This window comes from Mustela erminea, chromosome X (genome assembly GCF_009829155.1).
Source record: "Mustela erminea isolate mMusErm1 chromosome X, mMusErm1.Pri, whole genome shotgun sequence".
Taxonomy (NCBI): domain Eukaryota; kingdom Metazoa; phylum Chordata; class Mammalia; order Carnivora; family Mustelidae; genus Mustela; species Mustela erminea.
The window spans coordinates 38,444,121-38,468,299 of NC_045635.1; the positions used below are offsets into that span (position 1 = coordinate 38,444,121).

Here is a 24,179-nt window from a genome sequence, read left to right on the forward strand (position 1 = left end):
TTCACTTCACTTCAGTATGGAGGCCCATTAAAAAAAAAAAAAAAAGCAAAGCCAGAAATTAAAGCTTTGTCTATCACAGCTTTTAAAATGAAGAATATAATACACAGACTTGTTATAGAAAACTAAACTTTTAAATCACCTGCCTTGAATCCTTTTAGAAATTCCATGAAATATGTATAAATAAAAAGATCAAGAGTACACTTATCGTGATGAGCACTGCGTAATGTATACAAGTGTTGAATCACTATATTGTACAACTGAAACTAACAGAACACCATACATTAATTATACTGGAATTAAAATCAATCAATCAATAGTAACCACTCAATAATTATGGGTTCTTTAATAAGTTATGATCATTGAGATCCCAACAGTCATGATTATCAAGAACAGAATTTTCAGACGAAATTAAAGAAGAATTTCTAAGTAATCTCTCTGCCCAACATGGGGTTTGAACTCACAACCCTGAGATCAAGAGTCATGTGCTCTGCTGACTGAGCCAGCCAGATGCCCCAGAAATGTTTTAATACTATTTGTATCAGAAAACAGTAGCAGAAAACAAGGAGTTAAATGTACTTATCCTCAAAAATTTAGGAGATTAGTACTATGGAACCAATAGTTACCACTAGAAATCTTAGACTGATAAGAGCAATTTTCTTGAGATATATCTAATCAGTATGCTAGAAATTAAATACTAAAAAAAAAACCCAACCCTGTTTTTTAAGTTTAGAGGGTAATCACAGAATACCATGATAGTTTCCTTAAATGTAACTTGAGGAGGACATATCTCATTGCTGTGATAGTAGCCCTCCTATGGAGTTTTAGAATCACAAACATTTTTTCAGGTGGAATATAAAATCAGAGAGCTATCATTCAGAACCCTTTGGCTCACCCACTCCCTAGAGCCTAGTCTCTGAAAGAAATAGGTGTTACAAATGCCCTGAAGAGGGTGAGAGGCTTACTATAGATTACCTTGGTATATTTCATATACTATATGCTAGCTAACTGAACATAATAAAAAAAATAAAATACGATAAATTAAAAAAAAACCTTTTTTCATGAAAAACGAGATGATGAACTTTAGGAATTTGGGAAGGAGAGGATAAAATGTGGGCATGGCCAGGGAAAAGAAATCAGGGTGAGAGGTAAGAAGTAATTGGAAGAAATGAAGTTACAAAGGACTCCTTCATCTATGCCAAAGTCTGGTCCTCCCCTCCATCTTCTGGGAGCCTAGTGTGGAGCCCGGCCCAGAAGCTTTACTTTGTCTGCCCCTGAAATGCTCCAGTGACCCAAAGATGAATGAAGTCAACTACAGCAGTCTACAATGACCAAAGTGGAATGCTGCCAGGTTCAAGGACAAGGCAGAACACCACCATTCTGTAGAAAAAGCTCTAAGGTTAATAGGTCTCAGCCTGGCTGTATGACTGACCTTAGACAAGAGTCCTCACCTTCTGGGCCTCGTTTTCCTCATCTGGGATTAAATTTGGTCCTTCCCATTCTGTGATTAATCGAACTGAGACATGACAATGATTTTAAATAAGCTGAGATTTCATAACCCCAAAGCATTGCGTCCAAAGGCTCTCCTGCGGAAATTTGGGTGACATCAGCAGGTGTCAAGAGGTGATGAGATTAATCATATTAGTGTGCCAACAAACACATGGCTTTTAGGGACGCCTGGGTGGCTCAGTCGGTTAAACGTCTGTTTTGGGCTTAGGTCATGATCTCAGAGTCCTGGGATTGAGCCTTGCATCTCACTTCCTGCTCAGTGGGGAATCTGCTTCTCTCTCTGCCCTCTGTCCCTCCCCCTGCTTGTGCTCTCTCTCTAATAAATAAATAAAATCTTAAAAAAAAAAAACCAACCACATGTGACTTTTGTGTTCATGGAGGACAAGGAAATGCTGATTTAAACAAGCTGATTAGTGCTTGCTTTGGCAGCACCTATACTAAAACTGGAACGATACAGAGGAGGTTAGTATGGCCCCTGCACAGGGATGACACACAAATTCATAAACAAAGCTGGTTAAGGATAGGTGTGCTAAGGTAGTTTTGGGGAAAAGGTCCTGATACCTGTGACCTACTCGGAAATGCATCAAAATATAAGACGGATTGATAGAGAGAGAGAGAGAGAGAGAGAGAGATGGATAGATGGTTACAATGGAAAAAAGCAAAAATAGAAAAATTTTAACTATAGAATCCAGTTGGTTGGTATGTGAGTGTTGACTGTATAATTCTCTGAAAATTTTCATAATAAGAAAACTCTGGAAAAGAAATTTAAGCCAAGTGGTCAGGAGGTACAAATTCCAGTTATAAAATAAATAAGTTTCAGGGATGTAACATACAACATGGCAACTATAGTTAATAATACAAGACTGATATTGAAACTTACTAAGAGAGTAGATCTTAAAAGTTCTCATCACAAGAGAAAAGCTTTTCTAACTACGTGGTGGCTGTTAACTAGACTTGTGATGCATTTTGTAATATATACAAATATTGAATCATTGGGTTGTACACCTGAAACGAATATGTGTTCATTACATCTCAATGTTTTAAAAAACATTGTCCATTATGAAGTTGGTTATTTGAAATTGGAAATGTGTGGATTTTCCTAGATTATATATATTTTTAATTGCAAAATACTAAGGTTTACCCAGCTTAAAGATGGATGAAACACTGTTCAAGTACAAATGTTTGCTGACCTTTCCTGTATCAACAGTGGTTGTCAGTAATAAGCAATGATGGTTGTTAGCAATGTGCTATGAAGCTGCTGTAAAATAAAATAAAAATAAACACACATACACAAAGTTAAACCAGTTTCTGTTCACCTGGACTTGTCAGAGACTTTAATTAATGTACTGCATGTCTCCATCAGGAGATACTATTTCTGTCAATTCTTCATCTCTATAACTTATTGGGGGACTGTGGATGGAAGTGATTTTCTAGAAGGGCAGAAACATGTCCTTACATATTTTTGGAGACACTACCTAAAGCCACTAGTCCACTTGGTTCAGTGTGGCTACAATTGGTGGTAGGTCTGTCAGAAAATCCTCCTCTCAAAAACAACAAAATAAAAAAATAAATAAACCTCCTCCCCTCTTCCCTCAAAAAATCAAATATTCTCAACTATACCATTGTCCTTGGGCTGCATGTTTTCAAGGAGCTGATGTCTAAGTAGGACTTGCTTCTAGAAGAGGGCAAAGTTTAGCAGGAGAGACACCACGGTGGGGTGGGAAGATGGTGACTACAATGTATTTGGAAAGGGAGCTTCTTGGGGAGGGTGGGCATGTACTTGGTTCAACCAAGTTATAGAAAATGGAAAATGGTGGAATACAGAAGGAAAAAGACAGTATCCTACCAAGATAGGAAAGAGAAGTTTCCCTCCTCCTCCTTCTCTTAGGACATGCAGTGCAGAAGGATCATCCAGGGGAATGCAGGCCAAAAAGAGAAGGGAAATCCAGGAATCTGGAAGGCCTGGGGGCAGGGCTGCAGCTAGAGTCTTGGAGAAGAGGGAAAGTGGGCTGCTACCTTTCAGGTCTTGTAAGTTAGACAAAGGACAATGAGATGAGGGAATCTGGGGGCAGTGTGGTGTTAGGGGTTGAACTGCGCCCTCTTGAAATCCATATGTTGAAGTTCTAACACCCAGAACCTCTCAGAATGGGAACTCATTTGGAGATGGGGTTGTTACAGAGATCTTTGAGTTATAATGAGGTCATTTGGGTAAGACCTAATCCAGTATGACTGGCGTCCTTATAAAAAGGGAAAATTGGTGACAGGCAAGCACATACAGTGAAGACCATGAGAGGATGAAGCTAGAGGTCAAGGTGAAACTTCTGAAGGTCAGCAAACTGTCACAGATCACAATAAACAATCAGAAGCTAGGAGAAAGACACAGAGCAGATTATCCCTCCTAGGGCTCAGAAGGAACAACCCTGCTGACACTTTTTGATTTTTGAGTTTTCACTTGCAGGCAATACCCTTCTGTTATCTTAAGCCACCCAGTGTATGGTTCTTTGTTACAGCAGCGTTAACAAACTAATACACACAGGAAATTTTCTTTTCCATATTAGGGTAACAGCACTGCTCATTGAACTTACTTTGGGATACCATGGCGATAAAAGCTCTAGATGGCCATGCCAGGCTGGCATTTCTTACGTGCTGAGGAGCCCTGGGGTTTTGGCAGGGGTTAGGTGGAGAGGGAGGGAAGCTGGCCAGCTGCGCTATTTTAGGACCTGGGAAATGGGGCACCAGCCCCTGGGTGAGTCTCCTGGTAACAGAGCTTAAGGATCTGAGTTTCAGCCTTTAAGCTGTAAGCAGCAAAATAAAAAAACAGGCCTTGCCGCATTCAACACAGAGCAGTAAATAATAATCCGGGTGTGTCAATCACCTAGAACCAAGGCGAGGAATGGAACTTTCTGATATAAGAGTTAAGAAATTCGCTTTGCCAAGGTTAAACAATTTCTGCGCTTCATACAAATTCTGTAGTATTTTTAGAATGCCAAATGTTAAATCTGTCATTAAACTCTACTCAAAAATTAAATGATGGTCGACGCCATTTATGAAACGATTCAACTTCCTGAGAAAAATTCTGCCTTCAGAATCTCATTGCTTTTCTCTGAGCCAAGGAAGAGCCGTGACCCACGGCTCAGATACGAGAAGTTTCGCCTGCCAGATCATGTGCTCCTGGTCTCTGGGCCCTCAGACCAGGAGGGATGGAAACATGGCGGCAAGCCAAGAGTGTGAACTTAACCAGAAATGGGCCATTCAGAAATGAGTGTGGGGGAAACTGTGTCCTTTTAGGTCTTTACAACCCCTTTCAAACAGAAGTCAGAGGGGTGGAGAAAGCAGTTCTAGCATTAAAACATTGACCTCAATGTCACAGGCCAAGTAAGTTCTGGGTTGTTGGTTTGTTTGTTTTAGATTTCATTTATTTATTCGACAGTGAGCACAAGCCAGGGGAGTGGCAGGCAGAGGGAGAAGCCGGCTCCCCGCTGAGCAGGGAGCCAGAGGTGGGGCTCAATCCCAGGACCCTGAGATCATGACCTGAGCCGAAGACAGAGGCCTAACCCACTGAGCCACCAGGCACCTGTTCTTGGTTTTGTTTTGTTTTGTTTTAACTTCAACCTGGAAAACTCATGTTAAGACTGTAAGTCGCATCCTGAGAGTGTGTAAACCTAGACCCACACCGGAGCACACAGATGTGTGCTCGGCATCCGGCATTTTCGCACGTGACCATGCGTACTGGAACTGCACAGCACACATGACCAGGAGTGCGAGGCTGGGGTTCCAGGCAGACACAGAGCTAAGAGGTGCACAAGCTGCCCGTCACTGGGAATTGCATGTCACTCTTCTTGCCAAAATAGGGAGACAACACGCAGCTACTGTCCTCATTCTTTGTTTTGTGTTTTAATGGACTCAACTCAAATGGTCCTTGTATCTGGAATTCCAAACTGGTAAGCAGGGAGTAATAGAGAAAAAGGAAAAGGTATGGCTCTCCTGGCATATACCTTTAAGGTCGGTGTCCTGCGGGGAGTGTGAGCTGCTCGGTGCTGGTGGGAAGGAATAGGGCAAAGGGCAAAGGCGTGTTTTCTTAGAAGCTGTTTTCACATGTTAGCCTTGAAGCTAACCCTTCCTGCTTTATCACCTCCAGCCCAAGGTCAGCTTCTCCGGCAGCAGCCTACAACTGCGGAGACAAAATACATCCTCCAGCACCAGGAAGAGTAGGTAATCTCACCTAGGGTTCAGGAATTTGCCCTCCAAAAAAAAAAAAAAAAAAGGAAGAGGAGAGGAAAGGGGAGGGGAAGGGAGAAGAGGGGAGAGGAGGGGACAAAAAGAAAAGAAGAGGAAAGAAAAACCCCTACAGGATATTTTTAATATCCTTTAAATCCTTTAAAATATTCAACTATTTTAATTTTGATAAAAGACCCTGTTGAAATCCTGGTGTTTCAAAAATTCAATGATAGCAGCTTTTCCATCAAGCTTTTATGTCCTTTCACTCTATTTTCTCTTATTTGTCTCATTTTACTAAAATTTTAATTATGTGGAGGGTTTTTTCCTTTAAAATAGAAAGCATTGGATCCAGAGCCTTTCCCCTACCACCAGCATCCCCCCCCCCATCAGAAAGTTCCTGCCAGCATCTTAAAACAGGCTGCCCATTCTCTGACTATCTCAACAGAAAACTGAATTCCAGGCAAAGCTAACCGCCCAAAAGCACTTTCCCAAAACGTGTCTTGTATCACTCTGGCCTCTGCCTTCCTGAGTAAAAAAAAGTACTTGCTGATGTGGCTACAGAGAATTTTCTTTCACATTCCCAGATGCTCTGGTAAACTACTTCTACCTCACACCTCCCAAGTGCTAGCCCCTGGAAGTTACATTGCCTGGGCTTCTCAGTTATGGATACTGAGGTTCTGGCAAGATCCTGCCTTTCCTTTTCATTCCCAGTCAAGGATTGAAAATATAAAAGCAGTGGGGGAGGAGGGCAGAGTAGGCAAAGTGTGAGTGGGAAGATGTAACATAAGAGACAGGGCCAAGGGTTGTGGAGAGATCAAGACTGTGTGTGTTGAACCAAAGTACTTAAATCAAATTTTAAGGGAACCTGGGTGGCTCAGTCAGTTAAACATCTGCCTTCGGCTCAAGTCCTGATCCCGGGGTCCTGGGATGGAGCCCCTCATGGGGCTTCCTGCTCAGGGGAGAGCTTGCTTCTGTTTCTACCTCTCCCTCTGCTCCCCCCACTCGTTCTCTCTTTCTTTCTCTCTCTGACATACATATGCTCTCTCTGGCTCTCTCTCTCTCTCTCAAATAAATAAAAATCTGTAAATAAAAAAAATCTATAATTTTTTTTTTAAAAATCTCAAATAAAAATGTATAAAAATTTAAAAATCTGGCTCTCCCTCAAATAAATAAATAAAAATCTATGTGAAAAAAAAATCTATGTGAAAATCTGCAAAAAACTCAAATTTTAAAACACTGGAAAGCCATCCCAAATTGTGGAAGACTCGGCTTGAGGGCTACCAGCTCAGGACCTCGCTATAAGCTACTTTCTGGGCCTCACCTCATTAACAAGGATGTGCTTTCAGCAGACGGCACCATTTTCCTGGGTCCTCACTGGTACCTCAGCTCTTTGCATGGCTTCAAAGATGGTGGCCCTCCCTGTTCCAATGCAGGGCTCTTCAACAAGCCACTAAGAAGATTCCGAGCTTTCCTCATATTTACAACCTAAGGATAATTGACAAGCCTGAAACTAATGAATGATCAAAATCTACCCATTTTCCCAGGGGTTTTTTTCTGGCTTATAACTTGGGCCCAGTCATCTACCTAGGAGTCAGCTCTAAAACCAGGGCTTCATCCTTGAGTTTTCCTGGTCCCTCATCCCATCAATGCCATTCCAGAGGCTTTTCCTGTTACAGCAAACCAACAGATCAGAGATAGGTTGAAAGCTCTTCAGGTCCAGCCAAAACCCAGCTTGTGGCCTGATGAAAGTCTTAACAGAAAGCCAAAATAAGCTGGCAGTGTTTGTGAAGATAAGGCCTCAGAAGGAGCGCAGATGAAATTACTTACATGTCGATTAGATTCAATCCTTTTCAGGGAAAATTACTGTCTAAATCTCGGTGAGAAATCCTGCATTCAATTGTCAGAGTCACTATGAGAAGAGCACCGGCCACATAAAAATTAACACTGGTGCAAAGATTTACAGAAAAACAAAATATCTGTTGCTTTTTGGGAGAATTATTTCAGGGGTGTCTGTAACTGGGATCCAGTTTCCCATTCATTTTAGGACATCTGCTCAGCTACCCCAAATCAAAAACAAATTCAGGCACTTTTAGCCAGATTCCATGTTGAGGGGTGCGCCCCAACACCTGCTAATCCAATTGCCTTAATTCCTTATGTTAAATTGCTTCATATTACCCTCAAAAAAGGAAATGTTACTCTTTCTGCAAAAATAACATCTCTCATATTCTGCATCTGCTATTAGTAAGATGATCAAATTTATCCCCTTCTTCAAACCTCAACTTCCTCTGTAAAAAGGTATAAAAATATTTATCCCCTACCTCACTGAGTAGTTGTGAAAAGAAATTAAGGCAAAATATGTAAGGTATTCAGCCCATCGCCTGTTGCATGGTAAATACCCAACAATGTCTGTTCAGGAAATCAATGAGTCCAGCATCTTTGGGAAGTACTTGGCTTTGAAATTGGAAGAATTAAGCCCCAGCCCTTGGTCTCTGAGACATTGTAGTCTTGGGCAAGGAACTTCTGAATTCCTCCTAATTTCAGGTTCTAAAACAGGATGATACCTTGCAGGAGGAGTTGATGCAAAAACAGTGTGGGCAAAATTACTTGCATATCCTTGGCCTGCTATTGCTATGGGGTGATACGCAGGCTGGGCTTGGAAACTGGTTATGCCTCTACTTCTCCTTCCCTTCCATCGCCCTACAAACACTGACTGACCCTGAAGGCTTTTTATAACATCTCATCAACTTCTGATTCAGTAAAGATGATTTATCTATAAACCATGTCTTACAATATTAGCATAACTTCCTAGGTTTTAATATTTCTTCAAACTGTGCAGCACACACACACAAAATGACCCGGTCTTAAACTACCTTCTTTTCAACCTGTAACAAAGCAACTGGATAAATTATATCAGGAGCTGGATGAACGTGCACGGACCACAGCAGAGAGGAGGGAAAGCGATTTTTCTTTCTCTGTTGATAACATTTTTATCGCGCACCTAGTGCAATCTAAGCAGTATCTTTTGATTAATCATCACCAGAAATAATATTTGAACATCTCTTGGCTAATATTAAGACCGCTGTATTTGACAGATCCCTTCTTGCAATTCAGTGAATGATTTGACAGATCCCTTCATGTAACTCAATGAACGATGCCTTTGAACTTCAGGGTATACATTCCCACTGTCCAAAATGGCTATTTCATACCTTTTCTTTAACTCCCTACATGGCACCACCCACTCCAGCCCTCTGTAGCTGATGACTCGGTTTCATTTTTTATTGAACTCGTTCATCTTTTCACAATAAATGCATGCAGACACTTTCGCCTCTGTCTCTCTGCGCTACTTTACCTCTTATGCCTTAAATGAGCAGCTTCTTTAAGGGAGCCTACCCTCCCCCACTCTGGATCCTGTCCCCTCCTGGGTTTGGTCCGCTGCTCCTGTACTTCTCCCACTCCCTCTAGCCTGGATCACAGTCATTAGGGCACAAGCCTGCTCTGGCATCTCCCATCTTCAAAATACCTGTGACCCAACATCTCCTTTTGCCAATAGCCCCTCCCCTCTGCACTTCTGCAAAGAGTTCTTTGCATTGTCTCTATTTCCGCACCTGACTCTGGTCAGGCCCTCACCCCTAAAATTCCTCCTAGACTGCTCTTGTCAAGGCCACCACTGATTTTCATATTTCCAAATCCAATCGGTCAAGTCTCCGTCCTCAAATCACCGGTTCTCTTTATAGCTTCTGATCTCGTCCTTCTTGACCCACTGTCTTCACTTTGCATCTGGGCCACGCACTTCCTTGAGTTTCTTTCTCTCTGACTCATTACTCCTGCTCAGATCTTTTTGCTGGATCCTTTTCTTTTCAGCCTCTAAATGCTGGAAGAGCACCAGAACTCAGTTCTTGGATATCTTTTTTTTTTTTTTAAACATAGCTAGGTAGGGAAACCTAGGGGGCTCAGTGGGTTAAGCGTCTGCCTTTGGCTCAGGTCTTGAGCCCAGGATCCTTGGATCGAGTCCCGCATCAGGCTTCTTGCTCAGCAGGGAGTCTGCTTCTCCCTCTCCTCCCTTTTCATGCTCTCTCGCTCTTTCTTATTATCTCTGTCTCTCTCAAATAAATAAATAACATCTTTAAAAAAAAAAAAAAAGCATTCCCGGGTGATCTCACTTAATCCCATAGCCTTGAACCATCAAGCTTGATATATAAATTTCCTACTTCATAGTGCCTTCAGCTATTTTGTAATCATCTCAAACTTAACATAGCCCAAACAGAGCTCAAGTCCCCTCCCCCAAACTGGTTCTTTTCCAGTCTTTTCCATTTCAGTAATGGTACCACAATGCCCTCAGTTGTTCAGGCCCAAAATTCAAGAACCGGGCTCGTATCTTTCTTTACCTGACCATCGCACCCTCTGATCCCCCACTGGTCAATTCTACCCGAATACAACTGTTTCTTAGCACCTCTCCTACTACCGCCTTGGTGTAAGAGGACGTCATTTCTCCTCTGGACTACTGTGATAACCTTGCAACTGCTTCCACTTCTACTTCTCAGATTTCCCAATTTACAATGCACAGAATATCTTTTAAAACAACATCAAATTCATGACACCTTCCTGTTTCAAATCTGCCAGTGACTTATATTGCAAAGAGGTGATCCTGGCATTACTTCACTTACAAGACCCTGGAGGACCTCATCCCCGCCAACCTATCGTGTCGTACTACCCTTTGCTCATGCCACTCCAGCCATATTAATTTTCTTTCCACTTTTTGAACATGTCAGACTTGTTCCTAACATAGGGGTTTTGCCCCGACTGTTCCCATCTCCTGTAATATTCTTCCCCCAGATATTCACATGTTCAACATCTCGTGTCTCGGCTTCTACCTGACCTCTAAGGCAGAGGCATTCCTTGACTCCGCTCCATCACTCCCTCTATCTTATGTTTCATGGACTACTTACCCCTGCTGGTACTTTGTATGTATGTATGTGGGTAGGTATGTATTATGTATGTATTATGTATGTAAGTAGGTAGTATTTATTTGATTGATTCATTGCTATTTATTGTGTGACCTTCTTCATTGGATTATAACCTCTGTGAGGATGGGGGTCTTACTTCTATTGTTTCCTGTTTTATCCCCAGCATCTGAGAGAACCCCTTGCATGTAGGTCTCCTCAAGAAATAACGGTTACTGGTGGGAAAGAACTCAGACAAGTCAATGAGCTCATTTGCGAAGGATGAAGACGGGCTCATTTCACAAAGGACTTACTCCAGTGGCTTCATCAGAACGCATTTCTACACAAAAACTGATGTGGCATAGGGATGCTTAGGTGGCTCAGTTGGCTAAGCCTCTGCCTCCAGCTCAGGTCACAATCCCAGCGTCTTGGGATTGAGCCCTGAGTTGGGCTCCCTGCTCAGTAGAGAGTCTGCTTCTCCCTCTCCTCCCTGCTCGTGCTCTCTCACTCTCTCTGTCTCTCTCTCTCTCTTTCAAATAAATAAAAGCCTTTAGTAGCAGATTTTAAATCTGGAAAGCTATGCTGTCATGTCATGCTTTTCTGTACCTTTTCTTTCCTCTGAATTTCTGTTTGATTCCATGAGTCCTAACTTCCGGGGCTCCTTTCCTCTGTATTGGATCTTTGTGACAGTGTCTCCACATTCATTCTTAGCTCTGCGTCTTACAAGGCCCACGATCCCCCCACACACACACCAATTCCTTCTGTCTCTCCTAATGAACCCAAACACAATGCCAGTGTTTATTTATCTTCCTGTATGTTGATGTGGCCATAAGTGTACAGAGATTTGCATGTGACCTTAAGTACGGGTGAGTTTTGAAACCACCGACCTCCCCCAGAGTTTTTTAAAAGTTGTTGAATCACCAAACAAACTCTACATAGAATAATACCACAAGGAAAGCATGTTCAAGAAAGTTTACTTATTGGATTAGGCCATTTTAATTACAGTATCAGAATCACCATGTGGCTAATGGCCGTAGCCCTGGGTGTGAGATCTCTGCACTAAAAGGGGTTGAGGGGCTCACAGAGGACTACATGCATTACAAGGGCATCATGAGCATTTCAACCTCTTGGCTAAAATGTCTCTAGTATTAGTTGCCTATCCGTTCAGATACAGAAACACCAGCTCATTCAAAAAGAAGAATGGATCCACCCCATATTGTAACCACAAGTCAAGAAAAAAAGTGAACTGGGGATGGTTGGGTGACTCAGTGAGTTAAGCATCTGTCTTCGAGGGGCACCTGGGTTGCTCAGTGGGTTAAGGCCTCTGCCTTCAGCTCAGGTCATGATCTCGGGGTCTTGAGATCGAGCCCCACATCGGGCTCTCTGCTCAGCGGGGAGCCTGCTTCCCGCTCTCTCTTTGCCTGCTTCTCTGCCTACTTGTGATCTCTATCTGTCAAATAAATAAATAAAATCTTGGGAAAAAAATGTCTTTGGCTCAGCTCATGATCCCAGGATCCTGGGATCACCCCCACCTTGGGCTCCCTGCTCACTGGGAAGCCTGCTTTTGCCTCCGCCTCTGCTGCTCCCCCTGCTTGTGCGCTCATTCTCTCTCTCTCTCTCTCTCTCTCTGTCAAATAAATAAATAAATAAATAAAATCTTTAAAAAATTTTGAACTAAAGATAGCCCTCCCAGAAAATATAATTGAATAATAGACCTAGGAAGAATTTTCAACTTGAATAGTTATTAAAAAAGAAAAACAACCATTTTCAGCTCTCAGTTTAAAACACTGAGAAATACCATTTTTGCTCTCAGTTTGCAAGACTGAAAAAAAAGAAGGCTATGATATTAAATGCCACCAATAATATGATGGGAAAATTCTGGCTGAAATAATCATTAGTAAAACAGTTGAGAAAAACAATTTGGCAAAAGCCTGAAACTGTCCATTTCTTTAAATCAGAAACTGTTACTCCATGATTCAATTCTAAGAAATAATATCACACATAGAAAAATTATTATTCCACAGATCTTTAGTGCCATGTCATTTATAATAACTCACATGTAATATGTAATGTCCACTAATCTCACATTGGTTAAGCTATGACACACCTATTCAATATTAATTAAATTATGTTCAGAAAGACTGCAATATTGTGAAAAATGCTTGTGTTTTTATATCAGGTGAGATATAAAATTGTGTCTGGAATATGACTATCAAGATAAATGTGTGGCACAGGTGTGCACACACACACACACACACATAAAGAAAACAAATGCACAAAAAAAGGCTGGAAGAAAATACACCAAACTACTAAGAGCAGTTGTTTTGTTTTGTTTTGTTTTAAGTAGGTTCCATGCCCAGTGTGGAGCCCAGTGTGGGGCTTGAATGCCTGACCATGAGATCAAGATCTGAGCTGGAATCAAGAGTTGGACACTTAACCGACTGAGCCACCCAGGTGCCCCGAGAGAGGTTGCTTTGGGTGCTAGGACTTAAAAAATGAAATTACTCATCCAGACAATTCACCTAGAAGTAGTATAAAAAATATCTTATTTAGTCATGAGCTCATGCAAGTAGTTTTATTTACAAGACTATTTCCAGAATTCGCTGTATAAATGGTTTACTTTTGTTATAAATTTATACTTCTTAGAGACCTAAAATAAAGCAGAGTCACACAATTGCCTAAACTGTCTATAAATCACACCTATCTTCCTTCATATTGCCTCTAACACTCTGGATTTCAGAAAAAAAAATTCTATGCAGGCCCATTGATAGAATTGTTTTCGCAAGGTCAACTATATATCAAACCAAATAAAAATAAAATGAACTACATGCTATTTATATAATTTACTTCAATTACAAACGAGTGATCAGATTGGGGAAGGGAGAGCAGGATGTACATTACTTTTTCAAGACTTGGGAGCTGTTTCCCTTAATTGCTTTTTCTTTCAACACCACCAATACATCTTTATTAAATTGTTCCGTGAAATTTGGAACTTAATAACATTATTTATATTGTGCTTTCTAAACTGATGAATGCAATGTAATTATTGTTCAACAATTAAGGGATTGAATTTGGCATCCTGATCCGTAACTCCAGGCTCACGGGCCACCTCACACTTCCCTTCTCAACTAATATTCATACCTTGCCCTACTAGAGAGCTTTGAAAAGATAATTGGTCAAGTCATTAAAAGAAGATTTCTGCAGTTATGTTTAGCCAACACAGAGAGATGGCTTTAGAATTTAGATCTTGTTGACTAAAAGTGTTCACAAATAATGCCAATTTCTCCCTAAATTGCCATAATAACTGTGGCCCATCTTAAACAGGGAGTTTTCCCTCTGTGATTCAGTTTATTTCTTTTAAGATTTTATTTATTTATTTGAGAGAGAAAGAGTGAGTGAGCATGAGCAGGGGGGTAGAGGGAGAGGGAGAAGCAGACTCCCTTCTAAGCAAGGAGCCAGATGCAGGACTTGATCTCAGGACCCTGAGATCGTGACCTGAGCCGAATACAGATGCTTAACCGACTGAAACATCCAGGCATCCCTGGGGTTCAGTTTACATGATGGCCCTACTCAGAAGGGCAGAAAAGCAGACACCATGGAAACGCTGCCATAAAAGTACAAAAAGCTTAAAACTGGGAAAATTTATTGGCACTCCCAGGCATTAACTTTTTGCTGAAAGTTCAGTGAGAATCGTCAGAGAACAGTCTCTTTTCCGAGAACAATAAGGCACATGCATTAGCAACAACCTGCCAACCAGCAAATATGACTATCAATATAATATGTGAACAGAGCAGTATACGGCCGCCTCATTTTCGGTATTCCAGTTTTGACTGCATGCCACCCTTCTGCTTTCTATTTTAAAAAGGCTTCCCTGATCTGAAACCCTTGGAAACAAAGACATTTCAGAACTTCAACTATTTTCTGATTTTAGACAGACAACCCGGTACAGAGACATATATTATGGGACAGTCCTAGTGACAGCTGGGACAACCGCTTTGAAATCACCCGATTATGTCCACAGTCAAACATATGACTAAAAGCAAACACAACACATCAGTTCTGGCCAGGTTTTGCTGAAAGCTCGAGAGAACAGTTTCAGTTTTCAGTGTTCTGGGCATGTGGGCAGCGCAGATAAGGAACTGTGTGCTAAAGCATGGTAGATTCGAGAACTAGCTGCTTTCAGATAAGTGCTGAGGACCCGGATGTCGAAAACGAGACACGAAAACTCAGGGCAAGTAAGGACACCCCCTTCATGAAAAAGATAATTTCCTACAACGAGGTGGTTTAATACTTGCATGACGGGTTGAGTAGACAGCCATCATAAAAATCGTTAATGAAGTAATTCCGAAGAGGTGGGTAACACAGAAAGATACAAATGCAGTTTAAAACCAAGGTTGTTCATGTAGTTCTTAAGGAAAGAGTCAATAAACAAATCAATACTGACTGTGAATCCATGAGGTAGAAGCACCGTCCAGCGTGGTGTGGGAGACAGAGTGCCTGCCCTCCTGGGCCTTACAGTTGTGAGGACAGGAAAGGTGTAAAACCAGATGCCATGGGAGAGTAGAACTGGGGAGCACAGTGTAGTTTGCACAAGGCTGTCAGATATGGAGATCTTAAAAAAATGAGGTTTTTTTTTTAAGATTTTATTTATTTGAGAAAGAGAGTGAGAGAGAGTGTAGGAGTTGTGCGGGGAAGGGGAGAGGGCAGACGGAGAAGCAGACACCTCACTGAGCAGGGACACGGATGTGGGGGCTCCATCTCGGGACCCCAGGATCTTGACCTGAGTCAAAGGCAGACGCTTAACCGATGGAGCCACCCAGGCGTCCCCAAAAATGAGTTTTAAAGTTCTGAAAGATGGTCAAGAGTCACCAAAGTGGCCGGTGGGGGGAGCCTGAGGTGGATTATTCGAGGACTTGCCACACGTGGGCTAGTGTGGTTGCAGAGCCAAGACAAGACACTGGTGGCCGAAGATGTTTCTGAGGTAGGCAGGGGTCAGGCCTCCGGTGTCTGCGCCACAGCCATTATTCTGGACTTAATCCTGGAAGCCACTAAAGGGTCTGAATCAGAGGAGGAACGCATGAGATTTATATTTTAGAAAGATTGCCCTGCCAGGAGAACAGTCTGGAAGGATATATGCCAAAATATTAGTAAGAGTCACCTCAGGAGGGTTAGGATGGGGTGAAGGCCAATGGATAATTAGCTTTGTCTTTGAACAACTTCATTTGCCTCACTTCTGGCCATAAACACTTTTTGTGGCTTAAAAATATTAAAAGTTGAAATTTTTTTTTCCTCATTAAAACCGAATTATTCTTCCTTTAGTGTAAGAATGGATTGGGTAGATACACCCTGAAGACATTTTGCTAGGTGAAATGAGCGAGATGTAAAAGGACAAATACTGTATGATTCCATTCATGTAAGTTCCTCAAGTAGTCCAATTCAGGGGGCCGGGGGGCAGAAAGCAGAATGAGGGCTGCCAGGGGTTAAGGAGAGCAAGGAATGGGGAATCTATGTTTAATGGGGACAGGACATCAGTTTAGGGTGATGACAAAAATTCTGGGAAGGGATGGCAGTGATGGCTGTACAACAGTGTGGCTGTCCTTAATGTGGCTGAACAGCCTGGGTGGCTCAGTGGGTTAGGCCACTGCCTTCGGCTCAGGTCCTGATCCCAGAGTCCTGGAATCGATCCCCAAGTCGGGCTCTCTGCTAGGCGGGGAGCCTGCTTCCTCCTCTCTCTCTGCCTCTCTCTTCTGCCTGCCTTTCTGCCTGCTTGTGATCTCCGTCTGTCAAATAAATAAATAAAGTAAAATAAAATAACCTTAAGATACAGGATCAAGCCCCGTATCAGGCTCCTTGCTCAGCAGGGAACCTGCTTCTCCCTCTCCTTCTGCCTCTCCCCCTGCTTGTGTGCTCTGTCTCTCTCCCTCTCTCTCTCTCAAATAAATAAATAAATTCTTAAAAAAGAAAATAAATGATATCTTCAAATGTCCAGTTAATACAGAGCATGAGAAGCTGAAAAATCTTGCCTTAGACTGTGGGCACTACTCTGGAAAACACTATTAGTTGAATAAGTGTTTATAGGGGCCAAATACCCTGAATTATTCTATACCACAAAGCTCAGATACCAAAGATGTAGCAAACGATATCCAACCAGACAAATAACAGTGTGAGAGAAATAGAAGCTCTCAACCTGTGTTTCCTTTCCTCATCTCTTTCCGACCTTTCACTTAATGTAAAATTACACAGATCGAAGGACTGCACATATCACCTTATAAGAAGCATGGATTTGTTGAGAATAAAAAATCTAATATTGATTTCCTCATGTGCACAAGAATTACACGCAACCAAGGACCTTGAGAAATACCGGTCAAATATTATTACTACACTTTGCATCTGCGTTTTTTGTTTGTTCTTCGCCCATACCTGCAATTATTTTAGCAGCAATTGAATAAGATCCCACTTTTGCAAGTTATTTGCAGATGTCCCTTCTCATCATCACTATAGCTTTCCTTATATTTGAAAAATATTAAAACTGATGCCAAGAGTTTGTATATAAAACACATGATTTGAGGACAGGCTTAAATTCTAAGTGCTCACATTTTTTTTTCAAGCCCTATTTTCAAAGAAAAAGGATACATACATCTTAGCTTGCACATATATATCTTCACTGGAAAACTTAAATTCGCTAATGCTTTTAATTTTAAAGATTGGTTTTAAACTTATTCTCCAACGATCTTGAAACCCGCAAATTCCTTCCAAAGGAGTTCATCCAGAAGGAAGGGAACCAGATTTAAAAGACAGGATTCCTGAAACACACCTTTAAAAGAACACAGGAGGAGAAAAAAAAATGGTCATTTTCACCAGGTTTTCGGAGTTTTTGTTGGCCAACTAAAACCCAGGAATAAAGCAATCCCAAGTCCCAGACGATTTTTCTTCTGCACACAAACTGTTTTTGCTTCCCCTGCCACACCTTAGAGTCATCTTAACCTCTTTGTACTTTTTCCCATTTCTCAGACGTGTCTGCTGGAAGCTCAATATTGTGGACCGGCAGACTGATTTATCTACAGAAAACTCATTTTCCCCTTGGACACATTCTCCACGATAACAGAGAGAAAGGAACAAGAGGAGAAAAGCAGATCACAGGCAATGTACTTTGGATGTTCTGCGTTTTATCAACTAGGACCATGTGATTTCCTTTCAGACTCTGACCACAGCTGCGTGCAGCCCGATTTCCGATGAAATAAAAGGCATGTATGATATTTTACCCCTCAGGAGGCCAAAAAGATCATGCCACCTATGAGTAAGCCTGAAAAAAATTAGCAGATGACACAGCACCTGGAAACCAAGACCAGAGTCATCTCAGCATCCATTCTGACTTTGACCCAAAGGTGAGCTCTGTAAAGGTACACAGGAGGCATCCTTTATCTAAAAAGGACTTTTTTTGGGGGGGGGGGTATGTACAAGCCGACAATGAAAAGGCACAGGAAATGTAATTTCACCTCATTTCTTGTGTATGTGCATGTGTGTAAGCTGGAACTCTTTCTTGATGTTCATTCCTGGCATCTAGCACGTAGAAGGCACTCGTTCATGTTTTCTAGATGAAAGGCTAACAGAAAGAGGCGCACAGAAAGAGCTTGGCCTGCTACCAGCCAGGATGTGAGGTAAACAGCAATATATAAGGGGCTACCTCACAGGATTAGAAACTAGCCTACGATTTCCTTTTACAGATATCTCCATAAGTAAGGTGTTTGTCTTTTTCAATCAGAGAACAGAATCCTCAAAGTGTTAATATCATCGTAATACTAACGGTCTAGCTCTGTAAAGTTTAGCTTGGTGGGGCATGGGAAGAACAGGATCTTTATCTCTCTCTCTCTCTCTCTCTCTCTACTCTTAAATTATCTGTTCAAGTGCACAGAGGATAGAACTTTGGACATGCCAACTCAAAACATTATAACTCATTTAAATGCTATCAGCAGTTATTTCCAAGAAGTATAGTCAAAAGGTTACCTGTCAAAATCCTTCAACACACACCTTCACGATCACGATCTTTCTAGTTCATTTGTTTTTCTAGTTCATTTGTCAGATCCCTCTATTAACGAATGTCCTTTGACCAAAGCCCACCAACCTGTTTACCTCGCCATTCAAATGCTACCGACCAGCTCCCTCACTTTCTCTCTCAACCATCTTGGATTCTGTTGCCCATGTTTACAACCACTTTTAGTATCTTCAGTTCCCTGTGAGAAATCCTGTGGGAAGCTGCATAAAACAGTAGCAGGATTATGGAAAGAAGAGGGGTACGCACCAACAGTACTATTTTGCTAAGAACCCAGAATCTAGGGGCACCTGGTGGGGGGACTTAGTCGTTAGGCGTCTGCCTTCAGCTCAGGTCACGATCCCAGGGTCCTGGGATCGAGCCCCGCATTGGGCTGCCTGTTCAGTAGGGCACCTGCTTCTCCCTCTCCCACTCCCCCTGCTTGTGTTCCCTCTCTCTCTCTCTCTGCCAAATAAATAAATAAAATCTTAAAAAAAAAAAAAAAGAACCCAGAATCTGTGCTGGACCCAAAATGGTAGCCTGGGATAGATGGACAGTCCATGACCTTGTATGTCTAGTCCTCACAGATTATGGTTGTTTGTTCCTTATTTATCCCTTGGCTACACTGCCACAGATGTTTTCAGTAAGGGAAGAGAACTATGTTTGTAACAATTCCAGATAAGAGGTTATGAATCTCAGCTCTAAATCAGCCCAGAGTGTTAAGAGAATTAGATCCCCTAGAGTTTGTTGCGGCCAACATAAAGGTCACCCTCCACCCTCCACCCTGATCTGGGGGCACAGGGCACCTAAAAGATCCAGAACGGATGGGGCTCAGCACTCTCCCTGGGCCTCTGCTCCAACTGACACAAACTTCATGGTTAGAAAGCCTTGTGATGGACAGAACGAAAATCCGTCCAGCTCTTGTCTGTCTAGGTTAGGGTCCACAGCCGCAGCCTCTGAGGCAGATCTACACGTAGGAGCTTTATCAGGGTTCAACAGATGTCAAGAAGCAAGAGGAGCAGGACAGAGGGCTGAACTGAGATGCAGTCACAATGGAGGCCTCAGTCAATCCCATAGGGAGCTCCAGAGCTGAGAGGGCCCATCAGAGTTGTCCTGAAGTGAGGCAAGGGGGCCAGGCCTCTGTATCCCCACATCTGTTGCAGGGTGCCCCCAAAGGAAGGGGTATGCTCTTGGGTGAGTCAGCTCCCCTCAGTCAAGGGCAATTTCCACAGAGGGACTCCACAGTGAACCAGCAGGCGGCCAGCCTCCTCAGCAGGTGGGGGAATAACTGCCCTAAAGGGGGCTTAGGCAGCCAAACGGCCTCCACCATGCTGCCATTTTAGGGCCAACAACAAGAAGAGCGAAACTGAAATTTCAATGGCCTGTGTATATTAGAGCGCAGATTTAAATTTCAACCACTTAGAGCTATATTTTAAGGAAAAATATTTGAATTGGCCAATTAACTCTCCAATAAATCCTCTCACTAAATATTTGTTCAGGTTCTTTGAGGCCCTGAGGTGACGCTTTCATCCTCCTCTACTCTCTGGAGATGAACCTATCTTTCTCAGCACCCACCACCCCCACCCCGAGCATTCACCTGTGTGGGGCTGTATGTGTCTCCCTCTGCTCGGCGTACCCCTCAAAGATGGAAACCTGTATTACCCATCTGTCTATTCCCACGCCAGCCCAATGCTTGGTAAATACGGCATTCGATAAGCATGTATTGAATAAATGAATTCATCAAGGAATGAGCAAATTTGACTTCTTTCTCTCCCTGGCAGAAATAATAGGATGGGAAAACACATTTGATGAAATGAGGAGCTCGTGTGTGTGTACACCTTTGTACTTCTCATCAGTGCTTAACAAGGGCTGCTTGATTTTGACTAACTGGCATAGCCTGAAAGGGCTATTCTGAAACAGTCGAATGTATCTTACAGGACCTCCAAATAAACTGAAATCTGGCACAGATTGGAAGGCAAACTAGAAAGGACATTAAAATGTAAAACACGAAACAGTTGTGTGATCTTCTTATAAAAAACTGGACAGGGGCGCCTGGGTGGCTCAGTGGGTTAGGCTGCTGCCTTTGGCTCAGGTCATGATCTTGGGGTCCTGGGATCGAGCCCCACATCGGGCTCTCTGCTCAGCGGGGAGCCTGCTTCTCTCTCTCTCTCTCTGCCTGCCTCTCTGCCTACTTGCGATCTCTACCTGTCAAATAAATAAATAAATAAAATCTTAAAAAAAAAAAAGCTGGACAAAGGCTATACCCATGTCTTATCTAGATGGGTAAAAATAATCATAGAAAATGATTTGTTACAGGGCTGTTTCCTTTTCTGCACCGAAGCACAAACTTCTAGATGCATGGGATAAATAGTGTCCAAAAAACTTGGAAGTACTATAAAAAACATAATAATGATGAGCATAAAGTACTCATTGCAAAAAACAGTTGCAGAGAGTAAAATTTACTTGCCACTACTGAAATTTTACAAATCCGAAGACATTTGTATTTTCTAGTCCCTACATCTTCATTAAGTGACAACTACGAACTGGGGAAGGATTTGTCTGTATTGTGCCGGAATGGGGAGAATTGTTGGTTGCCTGTTGAAGTAACTAAGAAGTCCATTATGACAATTCCACCCTAAAGTAAACTGGTAAAATTTTCTTGTGAATGACAATTTTGCAATAATAATTGAAGGCCCTCAAAGGATCCCCCTCATTTATTTCTAGAATCTTCCTAAAGAAATCATCAGAATTACGCACAATGGTTTAGGTATAAAGATGTCCATAACAGCAGTGTTTGAAATGAAGTTTCAAAAATGATGTTTCCAAAAGAAGTTTGGAAATGTAAATCTTCAGCAATAGGACAGTTGCGTAAATAAATACAATCCTATGAAGATATATAATAAAGTAACCAGGATCTTATGGGAAAAGAGCAGTTAAGACATGATTAAGCAGTGGTGTTATTATTTACTAAAAAACAAACAGATCCAATAGGTGACATGAAAAAAATATATATATAGGTGGCGTTAGTTAACAGTGGTGTTTCTGGTGGGGATCAATTATGGGTGATTTTCATTTTCTTTTTGTCCTTTTCTGCAATTTACAGATGTTCATAGTAAATATGTACTATTTCTATAATCTGTGTTATTAAAAAATGTTCCCATGTCGCCAAAAAAAATTCCTTAATCTATAAATCACCAAGAAAAAAATGTGATTTCATCTTTCCTTTTTTTCCTTTTTTTGTGATTTCATTTTTTTTTTTTTTTTTTTAAGAATAGGGAATGTGCCCTCATGCTTGAGTGGAGGGGAGGAGAAGAAGAAGGGAGAGAGATAGAATCTTCTTTTTTTAAGATTTATTTATTTAAGAGAGAGAGACTGTGCGCGTGTGCAAGCAGGGGAGGGGCAGAGGGAGAGGGAGACAAGCAGACTCCCTGCTGAGTGGGGCTCAACCTCAGGACCCTGGCATTATGACCCGAGCCGGAATCAAGAGTCATGCTCAACTCACTGAGCTACCACCGAGGCATCCATGTGATTTCATCTTTCATTTACATCAATAGCCTTTCTTCTTAAAATTTTTGAGGGAGGCGTTCCTGGATGGCTCAGTTGGTTAAGCGTCTGCCTTCGACTCAGGTCATGATCCCAGAGTCCCGGGATCGAGCCCTGCACCATGCTCCCTGCTCAGCGGGGAGTTTGCTTCTCCCTCTGCCCCTTACCCCACTCTCATACTCTCTCTGTCTCTCAAATAAATCAATGAAATCTTTAAAAAAAATTCAAAAACATTTTTGAGGATATTCTGGCTATTAAATTATTTGCTTATTAATTCTTTACTTTATCTTAAATCACACAAAAAAAGGGCCCTGTTGAACAACAAAAGCTTTTCCCAAGAGCTCACTGTTTTAATGTAGAAAACCGAAAAACAACCCAAAGCAGTGAGATGGAATTAAAGACAAAATTATAAAGACACAGTTAAAGACAGAAACACAACTGGAATCACAGGAATAAAAAAGTAGCTCCATGGGACGCCTGGGTGGCTCTGTCAGTTAAGCCACTGCCTTCAGCTCAGGTCATGATCCCAGGGTCCTCGGATCGAGTCCCACATCAGGCTCCTTGCTTAGCAGGGAGCCTGCTCTCTCTCCGCCTCTGCCTGCCACTCTGCCTGCTTATGCACTCTCTCGCTCTCTCTCGCTCTCTCTCTCTCTGACAAATAAATAAATAAAATCTTAAAAAAAAAAAAAAAAGTAGCTCCAACTCCAAAGCATGAGGTCAAGATTCCAAATTCAGCATCAAAGAATCATTGGAAATGTTAGAGCTGTAAACCAAAAGGGGAGTGGTTATTTACACTGGCAGGACAGCAAATCAAATTAAGGACCTAGCAGGACTCCTTCCTCATTGTGCAATTCTGATAAATGTTGAGGAGGATGTGGCCAGAGTAAGAAACGTCCTACGGAAGAGAAGACGAACACCAGGTCAAGAGCTTAACCTTCTGACACAATGTGAAAATTAACTAGAACATGCCACTTACGATACCATTAAACAGGGACCATGGTAACATCACTAACATTTGAAAGGTCATTCCTACCTGAAGGTACATTCTGATTTTGTCCTTTCTCTCACAAAACAGTAGGTTTCGGTGACTACTTTGACATAACAAATAGGATGAACTATTCACTTTGAGACTGCCTGAGACGTGTGTTTGTTACTGAGTAAGCGGGGTCACAGCCCTTGGGCAGAAAACTCTTTAATTTTTTTTTTTTGAAAAAGAGGGAAATTTTTAATACAGTCCTGTCCTTCAATTCCAGTTATAAAACCTCCGAGGGAAAACATGAATTACTATTTTTGTAATACTTCCTGGGATCAAGCCCAGCAACCAGCTCGGTGCTCAGCACAAACTCTGAGGTGGAGTCTTCTAGACGGTTTCCCTCTCCCTCTGTTTCTCCCCTGCTCGTGTTCTCTCTCTCTCTCTCCCTAAAATAAATAAAATCTCTTCAAAAAAAAAAAAAAAACCCACCACCCATTGACTTGTAAAAATGGAGTTAACACTTACTGACCCTTCCAGGAGTTAGTCCCAGGGCCCTCACTCCACTTTATAAACAAGGATCTGGAGCCTCTGGGGAAATAGGTAATAACCCAAGCTACACAGTTAGGGACAAGGGGTGGGGATTTGAACCTAAGCCCTAGGCCCCCAGAGTCCTTGGGTTTAACTTCTGGGTTACCCCGCTTCCTCGAGAAGGTGAAAGTTTTACTCCATTTTTTTTCTGTAGGTTTCTAGCTGTGGGGTGTACCTTCTCTGGGTCCAAAGCCTGGGAGGACCCATGAGCCTGATGGAGGGATTCTACCAATGTGATTCCATTTCGGGGAGCTAGAACAGGCATACTTCTTTTCTAAATACCAGAGATGGGAACATAAACCACACAAAGTACTGGATTTTGAGCAGCCTATGGTCAGATGAGGGGTCACAGATACTTAAACAGGTCAGTGAAATTAAAACT

General features: G+C 42.0%; 1 protein-coding gene and 1 non-coding gene across 2 annotated transcripts in view; one reads left to right on the forward strand and one right to left on the reverse strand.

Annotated features, from left to right (window-relative positions):
* MAOB (monoamine oxidase B) overlaps nt 1-24,179 on the reverse strand; it is a 103,477-nt gene that overhangs the window by 71,848 nt on the left and 7,450 nt on the right. The window lies entirely within an intron of this gene.
* On the forward strand, nt 1,920-2,025 carry LOC116583784. Its single transcript, XR_004282893.1, has one exon. It is a non-coding gene; the product is annotated as a U6 spliceosomal RNA (small nuclear RNA).